This window comes from Cervus canadensis, chromosome 7, assembly GCF_019320065.1.
Source record: "Cervus canadensis isolate Bull #8, Minnesota chromosome 7, ASM1932006v1, whole genome shotgun sequence".
NCBI lineage: Eukaryota > Metazoa > Chordata > Mammalia > Artiodactyla > Cervidae > Cervus > Cervus canadensis.
Genome location: NC_057392.1, coordinates 20,704,370 through 20,713,016, shown reverse-complemented (window position 1 = coordinate 20,713,016; position 8,647 = coordinate 20,704,370). Strand labels below are relative to the sequence as shown.

At 52.7% G+C, this 8,647-nt stretch overlaps 1 non-coding gene across 1 annotated transcript; it reads right to left on the bottom strand.

The window, feature by feature from the left end:
- Positions 1-2,290: 2,290 nt before the first annotated feature.
- LOC122445723 lies at positions 2,291-2,397 on the bottom strand. The gene has a single exon (XR_006270668.1). It is a non-coding gene; the product is annotated as a U6 spliceosomal RNA (small nuclear RNA).
- Positions 2,398-8,647: the final 6,250 nt, after the last annotated feature.

Below are 8,647 nucleotides of genomic sequence, written 5' to 3'. Positions count from 1 at the left end.
ACTCACCTCCAAGACTAGAGGACCATGTGTCCTGCAGCCTGGGGTCTCCCAAAGCCACAAGAAGGTCACACCAACATCCCCCCCCGAGGCTGTTCGGGCCCAGAGACAGGCCGGCAGGCAGAGGTTTTCCCAACCAGGCCCCGGGACCACCAAGAGCTGGCGGGAGATGAACTCCGACCTTGGGGGTGGCTCATGGATGATTTGACTGAGAACAGCAAAACATTTTTTAAAAGTGTTTTTCAACAGAATGGGTAGGACAAATAATGTGCCCCAGAGATGCAAGGTCCTAATCCTGGAACCCGAGAATGTTCCCAGGTGGAAGTGTTTGTCAGTCCCCAGGTGGAAGTGTTTGCAGATCCCCAGGTGGAAGCATTTTCAGATCCCAAGGTGGAAGCATTTGCAAATCCCCAGGTGGAAGTGTTTGCAGATGCGAACAGATTGAGGCTCGAGATGCACGGGGGATCCCAGGTCACCCAGACAGGCCTAAATGCCTTCAGTACCGAGAAACAAGGGCCCAGCTACAGGAGAAGCAAGGGGAGGTCTGAGACGTGGACAGGAGGTGGACGCGGCCACACGCCAAGGAGCGCCGCCAGGGACCTGGGAAGCCGGGAGAGGCAGGAAGCCCAGCCCTGTGACTCCCTGGCTGCAGGGGGATGACGGTCCGTTGCTTTCTGTCCCCATCAGTGATCCTTCGTTTCTGCAATCCCAAGACGAGCGCAGATTCCTGTCAGTGGAATCATCAGGATACAGTTGGGTGTTTCACTTCTTTCACTCAACACAATATTCTGCTGACTTTTTAAAAATTTATCTATTTATTTGGCTGTGTTAAGTCTTAGTTGCAGCATGTAGGATCTACGTTCCATCATGCAGATTATTCATTGCCACACTCAGACTCTCTAGCTCTGGCTTGCTTCTCAGCAGAAGAGCTTGTTAGCTTTCCCACCAGGGATCAAACCTGCATCCCCTTCTTTGCAAGGCAGATTCTTAACCACCGGACCCCCAAGAAAGTCCCTTTTTTAACAAATCAGTTCAGTTCAGTTGCTCACTCGTGTCTGACTCTTTGCGACCCCACTGCAGCACGCCAGGCTTCTCTGTCCTTCACCAACTCCTGGAGCTTGCTCAAACTCATGTCCATCGAGTCAGTGATGCCATCCATCTCATCCTCTGTCATCCCCTTCTCCTCCCGCCTTCAATCTTTCCCAGCATCAGGGTCGTTTCCAAGAAGTCAATTCTTCGCATCAGGTGGCCAAAGTATTGGAGTTCCAGCTTCAGCATCAGTCTTACCAATGTATATTCAGGACTGATTTCCTTTAGGATGGACTGGTTGGATCTCCTTGCAGTCCAAGGGACTCTCAAGAGTCTTCTCCAGCACCACAGTTCAAAAGCATCACTTCTTCAGCGCTCAGCTTTCTTCACAGTCCAACTCTCACATCCATACATGACTACTGGAAAAACCATAGACTTCACTAGACAGACCTTTGTTGGTAATGTCTCTGCTTTTTAATATGCTGTCTAGGTTGGTCATAACTTTCCTTCCAAGGAGTAAGGGTCTTTTAATTTCATGGTTGCAGTCACCATATGCAGTGATTTTGGAGCCCCCCAAAAATAAAGTCTCTCACTGTTTCCACTGTTTCCCCATCTATTTGCCATGAAGTGATGGGACCAGATGTCATGATCTTCTTTTTCTGAATGTTTTTTAACAAATAATTAAAAAAAAAATTTTTTTTTTTTTGGCTGCCCCAGGTCTTAGTCACAGCATGTGGGATCTAGTTTCCTGACCAGGGATTGAATCTGGACCCCCTGCACTGGGATCGGGGAGTCTTAGCCACTGGACCACCAGGAAGGTCCTCAATATTCTGCTGCTTTTAATAAAATATTTCAGACATACAAAAAGGTGGAAAGAATAACCACCCCACTGAAGAAAGAAACCCTCACAGAGGGAGCCGGACCCTGCCTGTGTCCTCTCACGGCACACGCGTGTGTCCCTAGACGGCATTGCAGTGTCATACGTGTCGTGGTACAGCCGTCCTTCTCCGCTCGGCTCTGCACTTCCAAGATCGGCGGTGTTGACAGGTGCTGCTCCGGCTCATCCGCATCCCTGTCGTTTTCCATCCGGCGGCTTTGCGCACCCACACTGATGGGCTTTTGTCTCCAGTACTTTGTTGTGACCCTTGGTGCCGCCACTAACTTTTTTTTTTTTTTTTTAATTAGTTGGAGGCTAATTACTTCACAACATTTCAGTGGGTTTTGTCATACATTGATATGAATCAGCCATGGATTTACACGTATTAAAAATATGGAACGCTTCACGAATTTGCGTGTCATCCTTGCGCAGGGGCCGTGCTAATCTTCTCTGTATCGTTCCAATTTTAGTATATGTGCTGCCGAAGCGAGCACCGCCACTAACTTTTTAAAAAAAACAATTTTATTTATGTTTGGCTGTGCTGGGTCTTCGTTGCCATTAGGGCTTTTCTTTAGTTGTGGAGAGCGAGGGCCCCTCTCTAGTTGTGGTGTGCAGGCCTCTCACTGTGCTGGCTTCTCTTGTTGCAGAGAGTGGCCTCTAGGCCTCTGGGTGCAGCCTTCAGTAATTGCGGCTCTAGGGCACAGGCTCAGTAGTTGCAACACACGGGCTGAGCTGCCCCGTGGCATGCAGGATCTTCCCAGATCAGGATCAAATTTGTGTCTCCTGCATTGGCAGGCGGATTCTTTACCACTTGAGCCTCCAGGGAAGCCCAGACATGAACATTTCTGAACACAGAGGCTGATCCTTACGGATCACCATTATGAACTGGCCACTGTTCTCAGCATTTCATCTATATTCCTTCAGTTTAGGTCTCATGACTTAACCTCTGTGCTTCTACCAGACAGAAAGAAACTCACCCCTCTGTTGTGTAAGCTGCTGATATTCTGGGTATGGGTTGCTCACAGGAGTGCTTAGGCAGGAGGAGGGGGCAGCTCTGGAGGAAGGGGGCCAAGGCTGGGGTGTGGGCAGCAGATTCCTTCTGGAGGCTAGGGGGAGGGTCTGTCTCTGGCTCTCCTAGCTTCTGGAGGTCTGCTGGCAATTCTTGAGGTTGCTTGGGGTGTAGAAGCATCGCTTTGACCTCCACCTCCATCTTCACACAGTGTCCTCCCTCTGTATGTATCTCTTTCCATGTCACCCCCTTTTATAAGGAGCCAGGTCATTACGTTAGGGCTAATCTAATGACCTCATCTTAATTAACTGCATCTAGAACAACCTTATTCCAGATAAGGTCACATTCTGAGGTGCTGGGTTAGGACTTCAGCGTGGATTTGGAGGGGACTCAGCCAGCCCCTGACAGCCCCCGACACAGCCTCCCAGTGTTGGGACAGCTCCACCCTGACACGCATTGGGTCTGACAGAAAGCAGGGTCAGGACCCAGTTCAGGCCGGGTTGGAATGCTGACTGCAGGGTCCTTGGGCAGGTTGCCCTGATTTCCAGTCTATAAGACGGAGATGAGATCAACACTACAGGTATGGAATCAAGTCAAACGGGATCAGGTGCACCGACTGTCACGGTAAGTCTCAGCATGGTAATAGCACCACCCCTCTCCCTTGACCCTCTTCCCTGTCCCCTCCTTCTCCAGGCTCTGCCTCGTGGGACATGGCTCTGTGCTCACATGCACTCGTTTCCCAGGACTTGCACACCCTTGAGACTTATATCAACCCATCAATGTGCAATGGGACTGGATTTAAACTCTTCTGGGAGCAGTTCCAAAAGCTAGTTATTTGAGAACAGATTTTTAAAACTCAGTTGAGAGCCTGAACCTCCCTGTATCTATTCCTAAGACTGTTTCCCTCTTCCACCCATTATCGAGAAATGGGATCCCAGGAACCCAGAGGGTCTCCAACCAATCAGCATGGATTAAGTTCTTTAGAAAGCATGCTTTGACATAATTACTAAGAGCATAATTTGTATGGAGCTGTCACCTCCAATCACTGTTCCTGTGAACAAAGGGAGTCCTCAGGGGTGAAGAGATGGCTGATGAAAGAGCTCTGTGGTTGACTGTTTGCTAGCACTGGGAAAACAGTTAAGTTTCTTTCTGCAGGACTTCTCAGAGCCTTCAATATGCTAATGAGCATCGAGACTCTCTGTGAAAGTGAAAAAGTTAGTCACTCATTTATGTCCAATTCTTTGGGATCCCATGGACAGAGGAGCCTGGCAGGCTACAGTCCATGGGATTCTCTAGACAAGAATACTGGAGTGGGTTGCATTCTCTTTTCCAGGGGATCTTCCTGACCCAGGGATCAAACCCAGGTCTCCCACACTGTGGGTAGATTCTTCTGTCTGAGCCACAAGGAAGCTGGTTCAAGACTCTTGTGTATCAGCTGTAATTCAGTTCTCCTGCAAGTGATAGAAACCCCAGATGACAATGGCTCCATTCAAGTTAGAGGAGTTTCTTTCTCTCTCACCGAATCACAGTGCAGAGGTCAGCAGTTCCATCATCAGCAGAAACCCAACACCTTTCTAACTTGCCACTCTTGCAATCTCAACACAGGCTTCTACCTCATGATCCCAGAGGGCTGCTAATGCACCAGCCATTATGTGTAGGTTCCAGTGAGCAGGGAGAAGGGGATAAAGAAGGGTGCCCTTTTCCCTTTGTCACACTTCCACTTGGAGCCTATTGGTTGATCCATCTGCCAACACAACAAGTGCAACTTTGGGGGAATTTGAAAAAGGCAATCCCTCTACCAGACACAGGCCCGAGGACACACAGCTTGACAATGCCACAGTGCCTTTGTGCAAACTGGAAAAATGGTGAATTAGTCCATCACTATCCTTTCTCGAGGCAGACCTGGGACACAGCCCTGTGCTGGGGACCCACTAGGTTAAGCAGAGGGTATGTTCTCTAGGCCCACCATCTCTGCTCCAAACTCTCACACTGGGCACAGCTGGTAGTAGTCAGCACGGGAGGCTGCCCTGCCCCCTGACCTGAATATGGGAACATGGCCAATTTCAGCTGCAGGGGAGGCTGGGAAGTGGAATCTATTCAGTGGCCAAAGGTTCAGCTTAAAATAGGGGTGTTGTTCCAAAGAAGTCCTAAGGAAGAAAAAAGTAGGGTGCTGGTTTGAGTCTCTGCCACACCTTCACCCCAGCAAACCTTTAAAATGAAACCCCAAATGACAGACAGCTGGCTCAGGACACTGGGGGCCCAGAGGGCAAGCTGGTGTAGTACCTTGGGTCCAAACCCATGGTCATTCCACACAGCTGATGGGCATTTCCTGCTGGGGTGGTGGACATGGGTCACGCTTGGCGGTACCCAGTAGGAAGGGGTCTCCCTGGGCTGTGGTTGCCTCATCTCATGACTCACATCCTGGGGGGAATCCAAGTCCACCTCCCAACCTCTGGACCAGAGCAGCAGTCCCTCCCCCACCAACCCAGGCAGCTAGGTGCAGGCCCCGACATGCTTGGAGAAGAGACTCGCCGCCCTGACCAGGACCAGGGCCTGGGCCGCCAGGAGGGAGGGGGGATGTGGAGCCTCTCCACAGGGTCTGGCTGGCGTGCAGAGGGCAGCGCCGCCCCACCCGCAGGTGGCAGCAGCATGACAGCCTCCCCATCCCCGGTGTGACCCGCTGTGGGTGGGCGGCCAGTCTGAGCCTGCCTCCAGCTTCCTGCCAGTCAGGCCCCCAGGCGGTCCCCCTTCTGAGCAAGCCCCGGGCTGCGGGGGTCATGGCAGAAGCCCTGAGGTGGCGCGTCCCTTCCACCACCACTGCCAGGGATGGCTGGGTTTCCATCCTGCCCGCGTTCTATGTCACAGCTGAGCGCAGGGTGGGTTCCAGGAGAACGCACACTTCCCGGAGCCGAGCCAGTCGGAGAAGGAAGCAGCTGTCCTCCATGTCAGTCTGGGAGGGACTGGGAGGACTCCTGCCCCTATTAACATGGAAATACCGTCTTCAGCAGAAATACCTTCCCAAATATTCACTGGAAGGACTGATGCTGAAGCACCAATACTTGGGCCACCTGATGCAAAGAGCCAACTCATTGGAAAAGACCCTGATGGGAAAGATTGAAGGCAGGAAGAAAAGGGGACGACAGAGGATGAGATGGTTGGATGGCATCATAAATTCAGTGGACATGAGTTTGAGCAGACTCTGGGAGACAGTGATGGACAGGGAAGCCTGGCATCCTGCTATCCATAGGGCTGCAAGGAGTTGGACACAACTGAGCAACTGAACCACTGCAGTGCTTCATTCCTTAGAAAACTGGTGTGGCTCACATGCCTCCACATGGATGCAGAGGTGTGCAGACTAACATGATTTATCTACCAAATTAGTCAGTATCAAGAGAGAAGCAGCGGTGAGGGGTGCTGGGCATGCACGCCCCCTTCCCGGGGGCGGGCCTCTGCCAGCTCCAGAGCAGGGGAAATCAAACTCGGACAATCCCTGGAGAAGGTGGCCTGGCAGCAAGGGCCTTAAAATGCTCCCTCCTGCACCAGGTAGCACTGAGCTCCCAGCAGGGATCAGGTACTGGGGCTTCCTTGCTCGTGGGAGGAGTCATGCAAGAAATAAAACACCTGGAGAGGGCTAGAGACCAACAGAGGACAGATAAAAAGTACAGTGTGCACACATGGAGGAGAATTCAGACTTGAACATCCCAGCACGTGGATGAGCCTGCAGGACGTGATGCCAAGTGAAGTAAGCTGGTCACCGAAGGACAAACACTGAAAGGTCCCACTCACAGAGGCCCCTGGAGGAGTCAGCTTCCCAGAGACGGGAAGTGAGAATAGTGGGGGCCAGGGGCAGAGTCAGGGTGACGGGAAATGAAATAAATTGTGCACTCATGGTAAATGTTATGATATGTGTACTTAACCACAATTTCACAAAGAAAGGAAAATCAAAGAAAGGGTTGAAGAGCCCCAGGGGGCAGAACGGCCGCATATCCCAACAGATGGGCGGGACTGCCCAGTAAGGGCCCAGCAGGCTGAAGGCACAGCCGGTGCAAAGGCCCTGGGGTGGGAAAAGCTCTCCAAGTCAGGGGAGGGGCCGGGGGAGCAGGTTCAGAGCTGAGTGAGAGGGTGGTCGGTCCCTCCGTGGAGGCGGCCTGGTGGCTTCCCACCCGGCCCACTGTCTCCTGCAGGAGCATACTTGCCCTGCCCTGCGTAGCACACCCAGCCTCCATCACTGTGCTGCCCGGGTGGCCGGTGTGGAAGTCCCCTGCCCGTCAGCCGCCTCTGTCAAATCACCAGCATCTCAGGCAGCGCTGGGCCTCCTGCAGCCTCAGTGAAGGCAGTGCGTGGCCAGGTATACTCTTGACAGGTGAGGGGTGAGTTACCAAGTCGGGAGGGAGAGGGGGCGGGAGGCAGAGCCACCTTGTGGCATGTCCCCCGTGGCCTAGTCAGGCTCAAGACGGCACCGCAGGGTCAAAGGTAAGCTTCACACCCTGGATGAGGCAGGTGTCTGCTGGAGGAGCGAGGTGCCTGGCAAGATGGGTCATGGGCACCCCAGCCCTTTTGGTGCCTTTCTGGGGCCCAGCACCAACATCGGGGAAGGCTAGTGACTGGATCCAGAGCCAGCATCAAGACTAACATGACTCGCTCTTCTCTTGGGTCCATGGTGCCCGACACGGTGGAGAGGAGGCCCCGTGAGGGCACAGCACGGCAGAGCACAGGGGCAAAGGCCACTCAGGTGGGTACCCCCCAGTGGCGTCAGGCAATGGGGATGTCCATCTGCTCACACTTCCCAAGTCCAGCAGCCAGCCCGACTCAGGGCACAGCTCCCAGCGTCTGCAGCACCCCCTGCCCATGTGTGTTGGGAGGCAGATGCGGGTGCCTGGAACCACTGTGTGTGGCCTGGGCTTCCTTACAACATGGCGGCTGGGACCCAAGGGCGTATGTCCTGAGAGGTAGATTTCCAGGAGGATGAAGGCCACGTTTGTTCTGACCTCGGACCCCAGCGACACAACCGTTGCCTCCTATCCTGATGTCAAGATGGCACCAGACCTCACCGGGTTCCCAGAGAGGGCAACCTGCTTGGAGGACGAAGTTCCCCAAGAGCATCAGGACCTGGAAATACCATTGTGTCCACTGGGAAACTCACCTGCTGAGACCCCACAGCTGCAAAGAGTAACAGCTCAGTGCAAAGAGCCAGGATCTAAGGGCTTTAGGTCACGCGACAGTAAGGGGGAGATCATCAGACAGCCCCTTCAATGCTGAATAAAAACGATTTCTAGCATCGTTTTTCCCCTTCTCGATTCTCACATTTAATTCCTGGCCTCTGGTGCAAAGAGCTCGCTGTGCATGCTGCCCACCCCCCTCAATTTGGACAAGGCCCCACCTCATCTGAGACTTGGCTGGTCCTCAGGACCCACTCACTCCTAATGCCCTCCCACCTGGACATCCTTCCTGGGGTGTGCACCTTTGGAAAGGTACAATCCTTGAAAAATAGCGTTTTCTACATTCCTCATTTACCTAAATGGGATGGTGAAATGGGTCTGGTTCTACTTCCTTTTTCTCCACTCAAACTGACCCTTAAAATCTTGTTGTCAGTACATGTTTTGTGGCTCACTTCCATTTCGGATGTAGAAGCCACGAGAACACTACTCACAGCCTATCAACGAGGAAAAGTGGAGGATCTACAAGATCTTTAACTCTTCTTGAGCTCATAGAGCTGAGGCTGCGAGGCGACCAGG